This window comes from Ursus americanus, chromosome 26 (genome assembly GCF_024610735.1).
Source record: "Ursus americanus isolate L20-20 chromosome 26, mUrsAme1.1.p, whole genome shotgun sequence".
Lineage (NCBI taxonomy): Eukaryota > Metazoa > Chordata > Mammalia > Carnivora > Ursidae > Ursus > Ursus americanus.
Genome location: NC_142152.1, coordinates 10,668,792 through 10,690,829, shown reverse-complemented (window position 1 = coordinate 10,690,829; position 22,038 = coordinate 10,668,792). Strand labels below are relative to the sequence as shown.

The 22,038-nt window shown below is 41.5% G+C and overlaps 1 protein-coding gene across 3 annotated transcripts in view; it reads right to left on the bottom strand.

Moving 5' to 3' along the window:
- Window positions 1-21,678, bottom strand: part of SYNE2 (spectrin repeat containing nuclear envelope protein 2) — a 307,352-nt gene extending 285,674 nt beyond the window's left edge. For all 3 annotated transcript variants that reach the window (XM_045810585.2, XM_045810589.2, XM_045810586.2), the window contains exon 1: window positions 21,461-21,678. The gene's annotated coding sequence lies outside the window, so the exon portion shown is untranslated. The remainder of the gene's footprint in view (window positions 1-21,460) is intronic.
- Between the last annotated feature and the right edge of the window lie 360 nt (window positions 21,679-22,038).

The window sequence follows — 22,038 nt, the reverse complement described above, 5'->3', positions numbered from 1 at the left end:
AAGAAAGAAACCTCCAAAAAAATGAGATATTTTAGATTTCTAAGGGCAACCCAGAGCAAATTCTTGGGATCAGCTTAGGAAAAATACAGGACCGTCAGGCCCACTGTAATCTGAACCAGAATCATTGGGACGATCCTGGTCCACAGACCTCCCTAGGGCAGAGCGAAGTCAAACAGAGAGATCTGCTAAGATACAGTGCCCTTGCGACAGGCACTTTGGTCAGAAATTCTCTTCCAACCTGAGGTTTCTGGCCCAGTCTGGGAGCTCTGGAGCCCTGGAGAGGCCATCCACCAGCTCTTCCTCCTCAGCCGCCAAGCATCACCTGGGTGACACACTGTTAGTCCCTCAAATACACCTGCCTAAGGATTCATGCCAAAAAAATCAAAAAAACTATTTACTGTAAATGTTGACATTTTGAAAGTTTTATTGGTTATTGTTTAAGATGTGAGGGGGTTTTCTCCCTACCATGTTCTGGCTGCTATTAACGAGTATTTCTTAACTCACTCAATTTTTTTCCCCCATTCTGTTAGTCTAAATCAATCAAAGTATTGTCACGTCACCAATCCCTTTGTGCAATGTCCCATAGAGGGCTGTGTTTCCACAAAAGCAGGCGACAGCTTGAGTGCGCTGGTCTAGTGAGAGCCGTTCACCTCCTCCGCCCCAAGCCCGACTTCCCACTAGAAGAAGGAAGTGATAAGATTGGAAGACAGCCCTAAAATGCTGTCATTGTTATTGTGAACCTTTAAATAGACCTTTGCATCTGTACAGGGTTTGGGGTTCTGCTTACAAAGACCCTTGGGAAGGTCTGGGCTACTAGCCCCCTCTTTGATTTTTATCTACATTGCACCTAAGTTGTTCCTGCCAACTAGGACTAATAAATACAGTGAAAACTAGTGAAAACTAAAGAATCATGAAGCTTTAAAAATCAAAGACTTGAAAGCATTCTTTTTACTCGTGTGATCCCGAAGGTAAAAATTAATCTGGATGACACCATCTCCAAGAACTCTGCCTATCTGCTAGTTTAAACACCATGCCCTTTGCACTAACAACAAACTTTCTTTGAACACTTTTCTCCTTTGACATTTTTTATCTTCTATATTAGGACAGCAATTTCATAGGACAAGACATGCAAGGAAATGGAACATTTAAGAACAACTGTGGTAATTAAGCAAAATCTTCCTTAATTTTGATAAAGCAAATACAGAAAGCTAAAATTAAAACACAGCTTGTTTACAAAATGTTTATATATATTGCTAATTCTTTCAGCAACATTTTTGTTTTCGCTTTGGGATTACCCACTTCAAGTCCATGGTTTTTGTTTCTTAAAAAAGCAGTTATGGCAAATGGGCTCAAAATATTTTCTGCCTCTAAAAATAAACATCTTTGTTTTGAAAAACATTCCTAACTTTAAAGTTCCGGCTATTCCCAAAACAGAAGAGATAGTTAATCAGCAACTTTTAAGAGAAGAGAGCTCAGGCAGGTTACAGAAATTCTTCCAGGAACCCCTTGTCCTGTCCTCCATCCACAATATCCAGCAAATTACAGTACTTTGTTAGCTCCCAACAACAAAAGAGGCCTACAGAGCGGGGAAGGAGTGAGGCAGTGCAGAGGTGGGGGGCGGGGCTGCTGGGGGATCTTTCTACTAATAAGGCGGGGAGGAGGGGCCAAATGTGATACTCCAGGAGAAGGCAACCTCTAGTACAAAAGGTTCCTTTACATGTTCATGTCCTATTGTACAAGAGTAGGTTAAAAAAATTGAAATGAACAAAATGTTGGGTGCTCTGAAGGATGGCTATCGAACAGATGCAAGTGATTCGTAAGTAAAAAGAAACAAGGAAGGAAGGGAAGGAAGCCAAGGAGCCAGGAAAGCGGAATGAATAGGAAGATTACACTTCCCCAGCCAGCGAAAGGTTTAACTGTCCTAATCCAAGTGTTTAAGATCCTTGAAAACAATAACCTTCTAGAAAGCAGATACAAGTAGTTGACAAAAGAACAGAAAGCCTAGCATGTACCTCTATGAAGTCAAGTCACCATTCACCGGGGGACAAGAGAGGCAGAGAACCAAAACCATGAACAACCCAGACACTTTAAATAGACAAAGTTCCAGAAAGAATTTCCCAAACTGTGGCCTCAATCCCCCGATTGACTTTATAGTTTTCTTTATATTCTGTGGCCCATCTGTGGTTCACTGTGGAAGCAAGTGTGCCATCCATTATCCTGCTTTATTTAGTAAAGGGAAAAAATGAGAATTTTATAACTTCCCATTAAGGCTTTCCTCCCACATTTTAGAGTATAGTAAGTTCAACACCGTCACCTGCATGACCATGTAAATATGGGAAAATAAAATCTATCTTCATAATCAAGAATTTTAAGACTATGCCCCATCTATTTTACATAAAGGAATATGTCCATATCTACAATCACAGACATATTAACACTCAGACAATTCCATGGGTATAGTTGACATCAGTCTGGTAAGGGGATATTAAAAGGGCCTTTTCAAACGTGAACAGCTGTATATAGCTCCAATAATATTGGAAAGGCAAAGCTATGATAGGTTTTATGCAGCTTAAGTAGAGATGTTAACGTTATCTGCTTATTAAAAAGTACTTTCCAAAAAATAAAAAATAATATACTCACAAATCAATAAGAAAAAGACAAACAACCTAACAGGAAAATAAGCAAATGATAGGAATGGTGGGTCCTAGAAAAGGACTAGATATCCAAAAACAACTGAATGGGTAAATACACTGTGACACCCTCATACAACTGAATATTAACCAATGAAAATGAACAGATCAGAGTTACACATATCAATATGGATGCAGCTCACAAATATAAAGTTGAGGGAGAAAAGAGCAACTTGCAGAAGAATGCATACTGAACACCAAGGTCACGCAATCTTAAAAACATTTTGCTTAGGAGGGGCCCCTGGCGGGCTCGGTCGGGAGAACATGTGACTCTTGATCTTGGGGTCCTGAGTTCAAGCCCCATGTTGGGCTTACAGCTGACATTAAAAAAAAAAAAAAAAAGTGCTTGGGAGTCCCTGATATTCAGTCAATACACCTTGACACGGCTGATCTGCGGTTTATGGCCAGCATCCGCTTTGAGTGGCCATGCCCATACACTGTCGGTTGTTAAATACTTTGAAAATCACCCTTGAGAGTCATATGCAAAATTATAAAGAAATGCATAAGGATGATAAATACCCAAATTCAGGACGGCAGCTACACCTGTGAGGAGGGTAGAGGTCATAACCATGTTAACAATATTTTGTTTCTTAATAAAGCATGTAAGTACTTACTGTCTGATGATTTATACCATTTCATAGATCTTAAATCATACATAACAATTTAAATATATATACACATACATAGGTCGGCAAGAGCTTTGGGCCACGAATCTGGAGATAGCCATTTTATTCCTTGTTCTGCCGATTACCTGTGGGATCTTGCTGTCCCTGAATCTTGGTTCCTCTTCTGTGAAATAAGAGGATTCAGGTATCATTCAGTTCTAAAATTCTTAACTGAATTCAACATGATCGCTGTGGAGCTCTCTGGATTCTAATAAAACAGCCCACCACTACTGCCCCCATACAAGCGTTATAAATCCTACATGAGACAAGACTTGCTGACTCCTTATGGAGAGCGCATAAACATTTTAAAGTACCCCAGGAATGCTTTTTAATCCCCCTCCCTCTCCTTTACTGTCCTTTCTGATGAACGAGACCTCTGAGAGCTGGCTGGCTGGGTTTAGGAAAGCAAAGCAATGATTATCAGTAAAGAGGGGGACAGTGTAATTGATCCAAGATAAAACGTACTTTATATTTAGTTGTGCTTATAGGTTATTTTACGTACTCATGATACTCCTAAGGCGGGGGAAACGGAGACCGTTAACCTTAATGATTTATTCAAAGGCATACGACTGTCTGGGGTAAGCCCAGGATTAGAATTCATAACTGGTATCTTAGAAGTGATGTTTTTACTCAATTTTTAATGTCTCCTATGACAGACCACTAATTTCACACACTCTCAAGACTTGTCTTAGAGAAAAGAGTTCCCCTTTCATCCCTACGTTCAATAATTTACCAAGACTTGCACAGTGACAAAGCAAATAAACTAGCAAATTCTTAGATCACTCAGTAAAACACTGTGTATTTTAATAAATAGATCCCAGATTCTGGTACATAAAATTTTGCTTAAGAAAGTGTTATGACTCAAAAAAAAAAAAAAACTGCATTTCTTCTAACCACTTTAGACTATAATTTGCATACTAGAATTTTAAGGAAATTGTTCTAAGGGAATTTTTAAAAATTCAAAATCTCCCCCAAAATAGAGCTCCTTTCTCTTCTTTGAGTTTGTGTTTCTCTTTAAACCCTTTACTTCCAAAGAAACGCTCATTACTGTGCAATTGCACTGATAAATAGGGAGTCCTGACTACTTGACACCCAGTCTTACCCAACCAGTAAGTCTTAGCATTCTGACTGGTTAGTAGGAAAGTAGACAAGGGGAAAAATTAAAAATAAATAAATAAATAAACAAACAGCTGAAAATTAACTGCCATGTGATTTAGAAGCTGTTTTTTCTAGGGTACCAGCCAGCCGTGCAATCTAACAGGTACTCATTTGTTAAAAAGTTGCTGAATCAAGCAACTATGGAAACAGAGGGTGTTTCTGAAAAACAGATTCGATTTCTGAAAAAGTAGAACTTTACGCTGTGAAACCCTCCCTCCTTTCAGGCTTCCCTTCTGACTTGCTGAGAGCTTGCAAACTAGTTTCCTTTTTATTTCTAAACATAACAGAAGTTTCTCACCTGAAGATAAACAACAGAGCTTATTTGTTTGAGTTTTCCCCAAGGATACATATTTGCCAATTCTGTGGACACAATTTTGAGATCTGATTTGAGGTCACGTCATCTCAGGAAAAGAACAGAGTGCACTTCTATGTGTACTAAATTATCGTCCTTGTTATTTATAACATGTGCAGTGCCCCTATTAGAAATTTGTCCCGCTTTTAAAAATAATAATATTTCTATTTCTGAGATCCCTTTTTCTTTACTATATCTCTTAATTCTTTAAAATATTTAGACATTATGTACTTCCTTGTGACAATAAATTTCCTAAAACATAATCCTTCTGACCCCTTACCTCCCAAACTGGGATTACAAAATTCTTAAATTTTCTTTTCATGGAATTTTAGACTACAGTTTTGAGATTTCCAAGAAATATTTTTTTCATTCTCTCAAAGCTTTCCCACGGGGTGGGACAGTCATCTAACTCTTGATTTTGGCTCAGGTCCTGATCTCAGGGTCAGCCTCCATGCTCAGTGGGGGTCTGCTTGAGATCCCCCCCAATCTTGGGCGCTCGTGCGCACGCACTCTCTCTCTCTCTCAAATAAATACATAAATCTTAAAAAAAAAAAAAAAAAGCCTTCCCCATGAAAATATACCTGACCTGTTTGCAGCCCCTAAAAACACAGAACATAAAACATCCTCAAAAAGAAACACCAGCTAAGTTGTTTCTTCCTCATCAGTGAACAATTAGAACACCCCCCACAAAAATGTCTTATCATTCCACAGTATTTTCTTGCGTGGACCAAAACTAGAACCATCAAAGGATCTTGAGAAGACCACTGAGACAAAACAAAATCTTTGTATCATCCTTTGGTTGAAGCTCCTCCAACTTAATTTAGTTAGGAAGCTGACGGACCAAGAGAGGTAGTGAGATCAGTATCTGTTTAGAGAGCATATCTCACTATTTGCACATTCCTTCTGACACTGGACAGTGCTAGAAAAGGGAGGTAGCAGTGACTTCTTTGTTATAACTTGAAAGTAAGAACAGGTAAATTCTTACATCGGTGGCTGAAATCGCAGATTCTCTTTTTGGTAAGAATGACAAAACAGTACTAAGAAGAGTTAATATTTATTTAGTACTTCATTTGTGCCAGATATTTTATCCGTGCCATCTCTTTAGTCCTCACGAGTCTGTAAGATAAACACTATCTATCCCGTTTAGGAAAACAGAGAAGTAAAGTAACTTGCCGGAGACCATTCAGCAAGTCACTGGCAAGCCTTGCTTGAACACAAATATGCAGGCTCCAATCTCCGTGCCCTTAAAAGAAAGCTCCAGGGGCGCCTGGGTGGCACAGCAGTTAAGCGTCTGCCTTCGGCTCAGGGCGTGATCCCGGCGTTCTGGGATCGAGCCCCACATCAGGCTCCTCTGCTATGAGCCTGCTTCTTCCTCTCCCACTCCCCCTGCTGTGTTCCTTCTCTCGCTGGCTGTCTCTATCTCTGTTGAATAAATAAATAAATTCTTTAAAAAAAAAAAGAAAGAAAGAAAGCTCCTAACGGGCAAGGGAGAGCTAAGCAACTCACGCATCCCGTGATTCCGTTAGAGAAATCTACCAGAACACATATTATCTGAGCATTCAGCACAGGAAGTGATTAACAGATGAATATAGTGACCAAACTAAAATGGACTTTTGTGAGTTTAAATTTTCAGCTCTTTCTGCCCTTTCTCCTCTTTAAAATAAATAAGAGGAAACATGTGTTTTGCCCACTGTTGCAGCTAGCTGGCAAACTCATGTAATAAATTAACTAACAGAACTGGTTTAGCAACAAATAAGCTCAAGGTCTCTAAATTCTAATGATAGGTACGTCACTGATTTGAAAGATGATCCAATAGCTTTTAACTTAAATTTGATGTTTATATGGCTTTCAGAACACAGTATAAATAAAGAGCCCATATCTGTGAAGCCTCAATAAGAAACCCTGATACCAAACATCTAGGTGGAAAGGGAAAAGCACAAATTCTAGCTACTCTGCTTAATTATTGCCAGGGTTCCAAGTGTTCGAAAACATTCAGATGGTATAAACACACAATGGTCCACACTGATGATCTCTAGGGACAGGGACTATAGGAATGGAAAGTGAAAATAATATGAGGAAGGGCTTTTGCTTTTTAATATGTATGTTGTTGCATTTTTCTAAGAACACAAAAAATTGTTTAAAGAAATGCTCGAAGTTTTGCCAGACTTCATTTTTTTTAAAGATTTTATTTATTTATTTGACAGAGAGAGAGACAGCCAGTGAGAGGGAACACAGGCAGGGAGAGTGGGAGAGGAAGAAGCAGGCACCCAGCGGAGGAGCCTGATGTGGGGCTCGATCCCAGAACTCTGGGATCACACCCTGAGCTGAAGGCAGACGCTTAACGACTCAGCCCCAGGCGCCCCTGCCAGACTTCATTTTTAATCTGCATCCACAAACCTGACATCAGGATTACGCATTTCATCACCTAATGAAGGGGATACCATTAAGGAAAAGGCCATCATTCTCTCCAGCTCAACTAAAACAAGACTTATTTTATAAACTGTTCACCCTTTGGGGCGCCTGGGTGGTCGGCTGGCTAAGCATCTGCCTTCAGCTCAGGCTGCAATCCTGGGGTCCTCGGATGGAGCCCCACATTGGGCTCCCTGCCTGACGGGAGCCTGCTTTTCCTTCTCCCTCTGCCTCTCCCCCCATCCATGCTCTCTCCCTCCCCCCATCAAGTAAATAAATAAAATCTTTTTTAAAAAGGGGTGTTCATCCTTTCCTACCCAAATGTGTCCATTTCATCAGAAGAAAGAGGAAAAAAAATCCTAAGGGACTTCAGCCTCCAAGCAGCACTAAAAGGAAAGGAATATTAGAATTTGAGAAAGAAGATTGGAAATGGAACTCCCTCAACATTCTTCAGGTAACAAAGGGAAACCTCAGGTAGAGGTTTATTCTCTCCTCAAGGTAAAGAATGCGTATTAGGGGCCTCAATGCGGAAATTGTGAAAAGTGCCACGGAGAGCAGCCCTCAGAAATCACACACTCATTCTTCCGAGCCCTGGTTGGCCTTGGGCTCCAAGGAGCCTGAAGAGAAAGATAAAAGTGAGAAGTGCTTTGTAATGAAGGTAAATGTTGAAATACTTCAGGCCTCTTCTTCATCGATAAAAATACCATCTGCTTCCAATAATGATTTTTGGAGATGCTTAGCATAAAATCTCAGACATAGGAGATGCACAATAAATGTTGGTTTCCTTCTTGCAGAACTAAATTTCCAACTGCCAGCTGTCCACTAATTGTTGGCTCAAAAGATTAGCCCACTAGGCCCACCCTACCACCAAGACCGTCCGTCCTCTCTCACACTTCCCCTCCTGTGTTCTCAATCTCTCTCAAGTAATGGCACAACATTCTCTTTGGCACCTAACTTAGAATTCTCTCTCTTCCATCTCCTTTTAATACTTTCTGATTTCTATTTTTCTTCTGTCCTCTGGATTTCTTCATCATTCACCTGGATTTCTGAAAACACCTTGGCGAGAACTCCCTGCCTCTCCAATACATCTTCCAGAACATTATCATGAAACAGAGATCACACCAAGCTCGGTTCCCCTCTGACAATACAGTCCACTTACGTGTTCAAAAGTACCCAAGATCTAACCGTGAAACACCTATCAGACCTCTCCCACCACATCTTGCCATCAGCCCTGTGCTTTAGTCTGGACTAGTCTTCAGCCTACAATCCACTCCCTCCATTCTCTCCACCCATGAAAGCCCTACTCTACATTCTAGACCCGGCTATACGCCCAAATTCAATGCTGAGGCTCTACAATTCTAGCCCTAACTTCCCCAAAGCAGATATTAATTACCACCGATGTTACGCCCCCACAGCACTTGGCCTCCACTTCCACTGGTATCCCTTTCATTCTGTATCATTTGAGAACAATGAGTTTATAAGGCTATCTCCCCTAGTTCCAGAAGAACAGGGGCCATATCTGATCACTTCTTATTGCCACTTCCACACCTGCCACTCAGCCCCTAATTCACTGCACCCTTGAAGCGAACGTAACAACTAGCATTTATTACATTGTGTTCTGCAGTATTCAACAATAAATACTGCACTGCCCGCTCTGTGTATTATCTCAGAAATATTCATTACAGTCCTTTAAGGTAAATCATATATTGGCCTCCATGTGACAGATAAGGAAACTCTACTCAGAGAGGTTCTATCATTTGTCCAAAGTGATACAGTTAGTATATGACAAAGCCAGGATCTGAACCAAGGTCAGTCTGACTTCAGAAGATATACTCTTAATCATTCCGCTGTGGCACAGACATTTCCAAAATTCACTCATTCCTTTAGTACTTTCACACATGGGAGTATTACCCAAGACCAGGACTTCAGTAAATTCTGTTTTATCCTATCAGCACATGGAGGCCATTTTGGTTCTACTCTAGCCCAGGGTCATACACAAGCAGGTCCAGTCTCCCAGATTCACTTATTCTCACTTATTTCACTTATTTTTCTCTGCTCCTACCACCACCTCCAAACCCCTGAAAAGCAAATCAGAAAATTAAAATAATAATTTGGAAGGCAGGAACAGGAAGACAATTAAATCTTCCCTTCTTTGTGGAACATACAGTATTAACAGTGAGTTTATAAGGTTTAACAGGTATATATAACCTGAAAGAATATGTTGGATCATTGCAAAACATATTTGCCCTGCTCAAACCTGAAATCGGCAACAGTTACTAAGAAAACACATAGCCAACTGGGAGACGACACGATGACTCACAAGAGGGGCAAGCTTACTTTCCAAGTCTCAGAAACCATCACCAACAGAGTCTTGTCCCCAAATCATCAACCTGTGGTTATAAACAGTCTGGAGTTTCTTTTCATCTGGCCTAGAAGGAATCATAACCAGTTCTGGACTAAACACTAGTTATAAAATTAATTATTATGCAACTAAGTTGAAGCTTCCTATAATGAAAGAAAGTACAAAGACTACAAAGGTAACAGACTTTCTTTTAAACAAAGGTCTATTAACAGGAAAAGTTCTTACTCAGTGTCGTCAAATGAATGACTATAAATGATATTTAAGAGAACCCTTGTGACCCATTTTTCTTGTGAACATACAAGTGCAGATAATAAAACACGTCTTTAACAGTTTTATAAACAGAATTTATAGTAGGCATTCCTTTTTTATTTTTTCTTTCTGAATCACTTGCTCAAAAATTTTTTTTAAAAGATTTTTTAATTATTTATTCGACAGAGATAGAGACAGCCAGCGAGAGAGGGAACACAAGCAGGGGGAGTGGGAGAGGAAGAAGCAGGCTCATAGCGGAGGAGCCTGATGTGGGGCTCGATCCCACAACGCCGGGATCACGCCCTGAGCCGAAGGCAGAAGCTTAACCGCTGTGCCACCCAGGCGCCCCACTTGCTCAAAATTTTGAACTAAAAGCTCTAGCATGCATTATTCTACCAAATGATCCCATCATATGTTGGCTGTATAACCTACCAATAGCTTAGATTCATTTGAGTCATGGAGGGTTTTTTCTTTATTATTTGTTTTGGGGGCATGGGAAACAGCCTTTATTTATATTGTTTCAATTTAAGATAAAGATTACTTCTGAGTAATTAAATCTTTTGTAAATGAAAATTAGCTAACTTCTATGGTATGACCCACGAATTACTATACCACACAGAAGCAGCCAAACCTGAAGATCTCAGCCATAATACGCTCATCTTTTCCTCAGAGTTCCCCAACTTGTACTCCAAAGCCAGACTAGGGAAAACAGGTAGTATGTCTGTGCAGATTAACTCTGCATCACCCCCTCCCCCAAACACGGAGTATCTCGCAGCCTGAGCTCTAACTAAACAGGTTAACTCTAAACTTGATGAAAAGAGTATGTGTAGCACATGGACTAAGATGAACGGATTTTTTTAAAAGATGTATCGTTCATCCCTAAATGTTAAATACCCTTTCTTTTCAAATAAAGCAGCATAATTGCTGGAATGAGTAATAAGAATTTTTAATTTAAGTATATTAAAAAATATGCCTAGAAACCTACAAAACCTTCTTATGATACCTCCCTTCCCCAAAACCTCCCTTTCAAATTAAAGGCTCCCCGTCAAGCACGATATTTCAATTTTGACAGCACATGGGTGTGTATATTCTTTCTCATTTGTCTGGAAAATTATCTATAAGTATAAGGTATATATTGCTATCACGATGATGAAGGTTTATAAAATATTTCGACCGAATGTATTCCCTGTTGTAACCAGTATATTTATTTTTAGTGAATTTTAACAGGAATATATGTACACGTCTCCACACCACTGTTTTGTTTTACTATCTTCTGTGTAAATGAATTCCAGATAAACTTTATCTATAATTTAATGTGTGACCATGAAATGTCTATTTATGATTCAGTTTCATATTCATCTCTAGCATCTTAATAGCTCAAATAATTTAAAATCTAATTATGGATGAAATAATATGATGTGTGGAATTTACTTCAAAATAATCCAGTGTAGGGGGGATAAGTGAGGGTATAGGTCAAGCCACCTTGGCAGAATTTGATAATTACCGATACTGAGTAATGTTTACACAGGAGTTCATTTCACTATTATCTCCGCTTTTGAATATATGTGAAATTTTTCATAATACTTTTTTTAAAGATTTTATAAATTTTTTTAAATTTATTTATAAATTTATTTAAATTTTTATATAAATTTATTTTAAATTTATTTAAATTTTTATAAATAAAGATTTTATTTATTTATTTGACAGAGACAGACAGCCAGCGAGAGAGGGAACACAAGCAGGGGGAGTGGGAGAGGAAGAAGCAGGCTCATAGCGGCGGAGCCTGATGTGGGGCTCGATCCCATAACGCCGGGATCATGCCCTGAGCCAAAGGCAGACGCTTAACCGCTGTGCCACCCAGGCGCCCCCATAATACTTTTTTTTTTTTTTTTAAATCCAATTTACTACTACTCCAATGTCACGCATAACGCTGTCATTTTGAATTTGTTTTACCCACATAGCAATTAATGTTCTACACGACATTTCATTAGTGCCAACACTGCTTTTTAAGTTACAATGGGGTCATAAATCTCTTAGACATCCCTGGCTACAGCACCATCAGAGTTGGCTTGACCTTAGAAAGTTTGAAATGCACATTGGCGAACGTTATACGAAAGTGACAATGTTGCTGGGAAACACACATACACATACAACCTTGTGCACCCAAAGCACTTCAATGTGGCTCTCAACTAGATGATACGGAAGAAAATCCTTAATTATGAATGAGCTAACTTCAGTAAGGAAGGATTTGAGTTTATGAATTGATAGTTTGCTGCACAATGTTGCTCTTTGTAGGCTGTCATCTCTGAGGATGCAAAGACATGAAGATACATGAAGATACATGATAAGGAACCAGCGACCCCAATACTGTAGTTCAGAATGAACAGGAGGTACGAGCGGGGAAACTGAATAATAAAAACACAAATTGGAACTAAGATGATGCTTTTCATATATTTTTATAGCATCAGCAAAAAGAAAAAGTACAACGGAGTAAATATCACATTTCTAAATCATACTCATAGAATTTTGGAGCTGAGGAAAAAAATCTCAGAGATCATCTAATCCTCCAGACCAGCGGTTCCCAAACCTGAGTGTGCATCAGAATCTCTTAGAAGGCTTGGTAAACACACACAGATTGCTGGGCTCTGCCCTCAAGGTTTCTGATTCAGGAGGTTTGATGCTGCCAGTGCCCGGAACACACTTAGAGAAGCACTGTTCCAAGCTTCCTCCCATAGCTGTTTGTGTCTCCATTGTAGGGATCGCCAGTTACCACACGGGATTGCATGCTCCTCTGCTTGTGGGCCTTTCTTCTACTAGACAACTGCCTTTGTAAGAGCTAGGGGCATGCATTTTCATCAAGGTTCCAGAGTCCGGACTCAATAAATATTTACAAAATAAATTAACTTGTTGAATGAATTGATTTTTTCCCCCTCCTTTACAGTTGAGTATTTGTCAATGTATTAATATTTAGAACGGGGGTGCATTTACATAACCAGATGGAGACGAGCTACGCACTGATGACAAACAGCAAACACTGGCAGGACCCAAAGGAAGACTAACAGTCAGCTGGAACTAGAGCAACAAGTGGATGGCAAATTCTAGAGAGATCCAAGAACTGCATCTCAGACTGGAGTTTTCAGTCCAGTACCTTCCACTCTGACAAGTGGAAGCTTGAGGCTCACTGCTGTCAAATCTGTTACTTTGATGGGGCACCTGGGTGGCTCAGTCGGTTGAGCGACCAACTCTTGATTTCATCTCAGGTCATGATCTCAGGGTTCTGGGATCGAGCCCCGAGTGCCCCACGCTCAGCATGGAGTCTGCCTGTCCCTCTCTCTCTCCTCTTCCTCTTGCTCTCTCTCTAATAAATAAATAAAATCTTATTTTAAATAAATAATTTTTTTTAATGTGTTACCTTAACTTGAGGAGTTATAACCAAATACATTTCATCTCACCCACCATCAAAAGAAAAAAATGCTTCCAAACTCATGTTTCAGAGGTTCTCAGGGTCTGGAAAATATCAGCACAGGTGGACTGATTTCTGCTCCCCATCCACCTTCATCCTCCTAATGTTGCCCAGAGGAAGGAAAAGCAGCACAGCACACTCAGCAGTGCCTGTCTAGAGAGTTCTCCAAGTGCAGGTGTTCTGAATGTTGTATACTCTACAGCATCCTCAAACATCCTTCTGTTACAGTAGTGATCTGCTCAGCGGCAATTCAACATAGCTGAAGAAAATGAACTATGCTCTGATTTCTGAATTTCGCTACTTCTTTAAAGTTTATTCTAATGTTAGAATACATATATTTATATATACATATATATGAATCCAAATAAGCTCAATATATATGATTTCCTTATTTTCACTTAACAATACTACAATAAAGAACATAACCTGTACAACTGTATGGATATATAAATGATTTTTTATTATTATTTAGATCCCTTTAAAAAATAGCTGACTGTGTAGGAGCACCTGGGTGGCTCAGTGGGTTAAGTGTCCAACTCTTGATTTCGGCTCAAGTCACGATCTCAGGGTCATGGATAAACCCCCATATGGGCTCCATGCCAGGTGTGGAACCTGCTTAAGATTCTCTCTCCACCTCGCCTTCCGCCCCTCCCCCACTCACATGCACGTGTGTGCGTGTGTTCTTTCTCAAAAAAATAAAGTAAAATAAAAAAAAAGGAGCTTAACTTTAAATTTTTTTAAATAAAAAATAAAAAATAACTGACTATTCAAACAAAAATAATAATGTAGTGTGGGGTCTACAAGACAAAAAGTAAAATACATGACAGTAACAAAAAGGTCACAAGGAGAGTAATAGAAATATACAAACAAGGTGTTCGCGCTGCACATGAAGCAGGGTACTAACATTTGACGCTAAGCTGTGATAAGTTGGTGGCGTATACTACAAACCCTAAAGCAGCCACTACAATAACAAAATAAAGAATGATAGCTAACCGGTCAAAAAAAGGATATAAAATAGAATGATGAAAAATAGTCGATAATTCCAAAGACAGACCAAAAAAGAGTAAAAAAGAAACAAAGAACCGATGAGAAAAGCAGAAAACAAATAGCAAGGTTATAGATTTAAACCTAACCATATTAATAATTACTTTAAATACAAATGGTCTAAACCATGCAATTAAAAGACAAAGATCGGAGCATCTGGGTGGCTCAGTAGGTTAAGCATCTGTCTTCAGCTCGGATCATGATCCCGGGGTCCTGGGATCGAGTCCTACATCAGGCTCCCTGCTCAGTGGGAAGCCTGCTTCTCCTTCTCCCTCTGCTCCTCTCCCTTGCTCAAGCTCTGTCTCTCTGTCTCTCTCAAAATAAATAAATAAAATCTTAAGAAATAAGTAAACAAAAAACAGAGATCATCACATTAGGGGCACCTGGCTGGCTCCGTAGGAAGAGCACATGACTTCTGATCTCAGGGTCATGAGTTCAACCCCTATGTTGGGTGTAGAAATTACTTAAATAAGCTTTTTAAAAACTAAAATATAGGGGCGTCTGGGTGGCGCAGTCGTTAAGCATCTGCCTTCGGCTCAGGGCGTGATCCCGGTGCTCTGGGATCGAGCCCCACATCAGGCTCCTCGGCTGGTAGCCTGCTTCTTCCTCTCCCACTCCCCCTGCTTGTGTTCCCTCTCTCGCTGGCTGTCTCTGTCAAATAAATAAATAAAATCTTTAAAACAAAATTTAAAAAAAATAAAAGCTAAAATATAAATAAAAGACAGAGATCACCAAATTGAATAAAAAAGCAACACTCTTCAAGGAGGTGAAGCATAACTCTGCATTCCTTAAGTGTAAGCTGCACGTAGTGACTTCCTTACCAAAAAGTACACTATAGATGGGGGAGAAAGAGTAGCTTTACAGTGGAGAAACCTGACACGTCAACCAGGTGGTCAAGGTTAACATGAATAGGGATAAGTCATGTTGATATCATGTTCCTTTAACACGGTGTAATTAAAATACACATTCTTTTCAAGTGCCCATAAAACATTTACTAAAAAAAATTATATTCTGGGCTATAAAATAACTCTTGATAAATGTAAAAGGATTTGAGCCATACAAAGTATGCTCTTTGACAACAATGGAATTAAATTAGAAATCTGTAACAGAAAGATCTCTAGGAAATCCATAAATATTTGGAAACCAAGTAATATGGGTAAGTCTGGGTCAGAGAATACATCACAGAAAATGTTTTTTAGTATTTTGAACTGAATAAAAATGGATTTACAACATATCAAAATTTGTGAGATGTCACTAAAGCAGTACCTGGGAGGAAATTTACAGGACTAAACATCTATGTAGAAAAAGAAATAAGGTCACAAAATCAATGACCTAAAGAAACTAGAATAATGGGGGTGGCTCAGTCAGTTAAGCATCTGCCTTCAGCTCAGGTCATGATCTTAGAGTTCTGGGATCAAGTCCTGAGTTGGGCTCCCTGCTCAGTGGAGAATCTGCTTCTCCCTCTGCCCCTCTCCCGCTCATGCTCTCTAATAAAATAAATAAAATCTTTGGGAGGAAAAAAAAAAGAAACTAGAATAAGAACAATAAGGATTAGAGTGAAAAGTCAGCTAAATAGAAAATAGAAAAACAAAAGGAAGTATCAACAAACCAATAGCTAGTTCATTGGGAAGGTCAATAAAATTGATAAACCTCTAGCCTAGGGTTTCTCGACCTTTCTCACTACTGACATTTTGTCTGAATGATTCTTTGTTGAGAGGATTGTTCTTGTTCATTGTAGTATCTTGAGCACCATCCCTGGTTTTGACCCACTGGATGCCAACAGCAAATGCCACACATCCCCCACCCCTGACACGTACAAGACATCATCTCCGTACAGTATCTGTCTCTAGAAATTGCCAAATGTTCCCATTAGCAGTAAGATAAACTTCAACCCATACTTCACTCTATAAACAAATACTAATTCAAAGCAGACTGACCTAAATGTAAAATGAAAACTTTATAGTTGTGCATTCTTTTATAGTTTTCCCAAGAGTTATAAATAACTAAAATAAATAAATAAAGAGCTATAAATAACTCTTAGAAAAAGATGTTTGTTACCCTGGGTTAGGCAAAGATTTCTTAAGGTACAATGTCAAACGTACAATTCATAAAAGAATAAATTGATAAATTGGACTTCATTAAAATTTAAATCTTCTGATCTTCTAAGATGTTGTGAAGAAACTATAAGATGAGGAACAGACTGAAAGTAAATATTGCAAATCATGTATCTTATCAGATACATGTTCTTTATCAAGAACTCGCACCTAGAAAACATAAAGAATTCTCAAAACTCAATAATAAGGAAGCAACGAACCCAATAAAAAAGGGGCAAAAAATACAAACAGAAATGTCAGTAAAGAAGATAAATGGATGATAAACAAGCATATCATTAGTCATCCGGAAAATGCAAATTAAAAACACAATGAGATACCACTGCACCTCTAGTAGGATGTCTACGGAAAGCCTGACCATTCTAAGTGTTGACAGGATACAGAGCAACTGGAACCCTCATACACAGCTCTGGGAATGTAAAATAGTACAACCCCTTCAAAACATATATCTACCATATGATCCAGCCATCCCACTCCTAAACATTTACCCAGGGGAAATGAAAGCAGATGTCTACACAAAGACCATGCATAATGTTCACAGCAGCTTTATTTTTAATAGCCAAAAATTGGAAAAAGCCAAATGTCAATCAATGGGTGAATGGATGGATGAACTGGGGTATATCCATACAATGGAATACCATTCAGCAACAAAAAGGGATGAATCACTGATTTATACAACACGGATAAATCTCCAAATAATTATGCTAAGTGAAAGACGCCAGGCAAAAAAGAGACCTTGCTGTATGATTCCATTTATATAAAATTCTACAAATATACACTTCCATAGGGTCAGAAAGCTATCTTCGGTTGTCCAGAGAAAGAGGATGTAGGGTGTAAGGTGGGGCCAAACGGAGAGATGGTTTCACAGGTCTTTATATAAGTAAAAAACTTACCAAATTTTACACTCTAAATATGTGCGGCTTACCACTGTGTCAATTACACGCAACAGAGCCAGTGTAGGAATTATCACACTAACCTGCAAAGTGTAGACAGTTTAAGATAACAATCAGAATAGAACATAGCCTCCGCAATTCAGTGAAGACTTACAGGCTTTAAACATAAGTGATTTTACACTATTCCAGACACAATTTTTCATTTGGTAAAAGTAGGAAAGGGGGCACTTGACACAGGTCATTGGTGAAAGCGAGCAAGCGAGGCGCTGAAGCATCGGCTGTTGCATTAGACATTCTTAATTGAGATGTAGCCAATATGAAATATTTCATAATAATAAAAAAAGGAAAACTGATTTTGTTTTTTCCAATTTGACCTGTTCCACTCCTGGGCAGAACTAGGAGCTCCTCCCACACACACACACGGCCCCGAAGAATGCATCTTTTCCAGCACTGCCATGTGCATACTGCAATGGCTCGTCCATCAGGATGGGGACTCTGTCTTTGATGCTGGCAGAGTGGTCAAATGTATTCTGAACTCAGAGAGCCTGGCTTCCTGTCCGCGGCTCTGCCATTCACCTACCAGGTAGCCTCCGAAAATTACTTGATGCCCAGTTTTAGAAACTATAAAACAGGGCTAAGAGGGAATATATGGGGATTCGGTGTGAATTTATCCAAACCTAGGCCTACAAGGAAGGCCCCGCGGGATCTTCCACCTGCTGACCACTCCCTCTTCACTTGGTTCTTTCCCTCCAGCTGACCGCGCTCAGGCACAACCGCCTTCTCCCAGTTCCAGCAAAGCCACACACTGCCAAGCTCTCTGCTGACTCAGTGCGGTTTCCCCCACTGATCTTCTGCCATGCTTCTCTCCTCCCCACAACCTCCTGCCCCAACAACACGGCCAGCAACTTCTTAACAAAGATGCAGCTTAGAGAGCAGCTCCACAGAGAAGCCTTCCCGCTATTAACACGGGAGCCCCTGGCCTCTGTTTCAGCCCCCTATTGTCTCCTTCTTTCTAGTCAACATTCATTCAACGAATAGTTCTTAAGGACCTACTGCAGGTGAGGCACTGTTCCAGATTCTGACGATACCACAGTGACTACAACAGCCTTGATGGAGTGCAATCTAGCGGGGGAAGACAGGCCATTAACAGATGAGTAAAGCATGGAGTATGTTAGTTCTATGGTCAGAAGGGCCATGGAGAGAGACACCTGGGTGGCTCAGTCCGGTCAAGTGTCTGCTTTCAGCTCAGGTCATGATCCAGGGTCCTGGGATCGAGTCCCCCAACAGGTTCCTTGCTCAGTGGGGAGCCTGTTTCTCCCTCTGCCTGCTGCTCCCCCAGCTTGTGAGCTCTCTCCCTCTGTCTCTGACAAATAAATAAAATCTTAAAAAAAAAAAGTACCATGGAGAAAAACAAAAATCTTTAAAAAATAAATAAATAAGTACCATGGAGAAAAACAATAAATCGTGAACAGGGGAATGGGAGTTGCAAGAGGGGTTGTGATTTTTAAATGTGGGGTTTTGCCAAGGCTCACTGAGAACACAATATTGAGTAAAGAAGTGAAAGGGGTCAGGGAGGGAACCAGACAGATATGGGGGCTGAGCAGGGGGCATTCCAAGCAGAGGAAACATCAAGTCCAAAGGCATCTCAAACAGCAAGGAAATTAGTTTGGCTCTAGAAGTATGAGCAAAAAGCAGAGCAGCAGATAAGATCAAAAAGGTGAAAGAGTGGAGAATGAGGAGGACCAGATGGGGTAAGCTCTGGGGGCCAGTCAGGTCTGCCTTTCACTCAGAGGCAGATGGAAAGCCACTGAAGGATTTTAAACAGGGAAGTGTGTGATCTGATTGACATTTTAAAATCTGCAATTACTTTGCTAATGTTTTTCACGTTCTGTGGCTCTTCCCCAGCTCTTCCCCATTACTGGCGGGAACCACAGCAGTCCCGCGCACTGTTATAACCCAAGCACCTAGCACAATACATTGTAGGCACTCAATAAATATTTATTAGATAAATGAGGTAATCTATGCAAAGCATTTACTGGCACAAAATAAGCCCTCCATAAATGGTAACTATTATTATTTGGAACCCCAGATTTCAGCACAGTGGCTGACATACAGTAAGAGCTTACTTGAGTAAATGAATAATTTTGTGATATTATTTAAAAATCTTTATTAAAAACATATGACTAATGACAAATTAATCAATTGCTTTTCACTCTTACCCTTACTTTTTAAGATATGGCTGATTTCATTTTTGAGCTTTAAACTGTTACTTTAAACTGTTAAGCTACTGAGGGCACTACCTAGAATAATCCCATTGTGATTCAGTTCTCTAAACATACAGCAATATTCTGCAAACACAACTAGCACTAATGTACTGAAATGCTTGTAAAATTTCTAATTGGGTAAACTTATTCACATGATTTTTTTTTAAAGCAATCTTAATGTACAAGGCTAAGCTGACCAAACTGGTTTGATTTTTATTTTTGTTGAACTCAAAGTTCAGTTGACTCAAACATGTGAACAAAGACCTAAGAATTTCCACTTTTTACTTATTTTGACATCTCCAGAGTCTTCACACACACAAAAAAAACTTAATGAGGATTACACCTGCTCCCTGCTCCCTCGTGGTGCTTTAGGGGTAGGGGGCGTAATGGCGGGGCTAAAGCCGTTTAGTAATTATCTCCGGAAAAGCACTTGAAAGTCCCAACAGTCTTCCAGAAAGAAAACTAAAAAAGGAGTCATGCATTAAAGTACCAAAACACGCCAAATATTCCATCTCATAAAAGGTGAACACACTCTCCTGGTGATATTTACAAGGTCTGAATGGCAGGGACCCGAGTGGTGAAGGGCCAGGTATGTTCATTGTAACCCCGAACCCTAAAAGTAGCCGAACACATCCGAGCACAACCACATAATAACTGGAAGGAGGACTTGGGAGGTAGGGAAACTTTCAAAAAAAGCAGATGAAAGTTGCTTGAAATCAAACAAACTTTAAAAAAAGAGAAAAAGCGATGCCAAAGTGTTGAGCGGCTACAAAGAAACACCCTCGGTTGGGCTCTGACTTGCTGGTGCTTGTACACAATCGTGCCTGCTGGCATCCTGCTCAGACGCTCCTTTCCACTAGGGGAGGGGAAAATAATAACTTTCGGAAATAACAAGCGTCCACAAAGGCAAATGTTACACAGGACTTCTCAAGCTCCATCTAATAAGGCAGCACATGTTGTTTCGAGCAGCACTGATTCCACACAAGTCCTCCACCCCACCCCCCGCTTTTTTTTAAGAGAAGAAAAATAACCTAAGGAGGAGAAGGTGCTACCGTCAGACCCTCAAGGCAATTTCAGACAACAAAGACACCAAGCAATCAAAATGGAATTATAATCGGAGCGGTCCGAGCGGCCCCCGGCGCGGGGGCGTTTGGCTGCCGCGCCCGCCGCTCTTCCTCGAGTGCTGGGGCCCCCGGGTCCCCGCGCCCTCTCCAGCCCCGTTGCGCCCCGGCCCGCCGCCTCTCGGGGACGCGGGGCGAGCCTCGCGCCGCCCACGCTTTGGCAATCTCCGCGCCGCGGCTCTCCGCGTTCTATCTCACGCGGGGTTCAAAATCTTTCCCGCCCAGGCGTGACGCGAGGAACGAAAACAATCAGCGGATCCGGAGCGCTGGGGCCTGGGCCCGACGGGGGCGGCGCGGGGATCAGGGCCGAGCCCCCTGCGCAGCCCCTTTCTGAGCCGGGCGGACCGGCGGGCTGGGGCCCGGAGGTGACACAAAGAAGCCGGAGAGACAAACGCCACCCGCTGGCGCTCGCTCCAATCCCCGGAGCGCCCCGCCCGCTGACAAGTTTGCGGCGCCCTCCACGCACCCCGCTCTCCCCACCCGGGGAAAGTTTCCGGTGACCGGGCTCGGACCCCGGCAGCGGGTCGGTTCTCGCGCCTACCGCCCCCGCCCCCGACTCGGGGACCTTTCCCTCCCTCGCCCCCGCCCATTCTCCTCCCTCCCTCCCGCTCTCCTTCCCCGCCTCAGCCCGCTCTCTCCGGGGCGCACCGGGGCGCTGGGGGCCCGCGACCGCACTCACCCGCTCCTGGCCGGGCTAGGGGCGAGGGCGCGGGCTGGGGCCGGCCCAGGTCGGCGCCCCGCTTGCCTTGCTGCCTCGATAGCGCCCTTTGCTCGTTCTCCCGCTCGCTTTTTCGGTGCAGCTGAAGGCTCGGGACGCAGCAGAGCGCGCTCCGCTCCTCGGCGGTAGGAAAGCTGCAAACCACGCCCCGCGCCTTCCCCGCCCGCCGCCTGCCTCTGAGTCCCGCGCTCGCCAGTGTCGAGCCCGCCCGCGAGCGGCGGAGGCGGAGCCGCCCGTCTCCCCACGCAGGCCCCGCGGCCGCCCCGGTCTGGCAACTTTCTTTCCGTGCTTTGGGACGTGAGAGATGGTCTGAGCGAGATGCTAGCTCCACGCAGGTTAACGACAGGGGGTAGGAAGAATGTCACAAATTCCCTCAGTAAAGCTTTTCTACCCGATTTCATCAAGGAACTTCTCTAACCTTCCTGGTCTCCTGGGTCTTTGAGGTGAGAGTAAGAGAGCCGATGTGCAAATTAGCTATCAAACCTTGATCAAGTCATCTAACCTTTGTGAACCTTTTGTAGAATGAGGATTTGGGATCA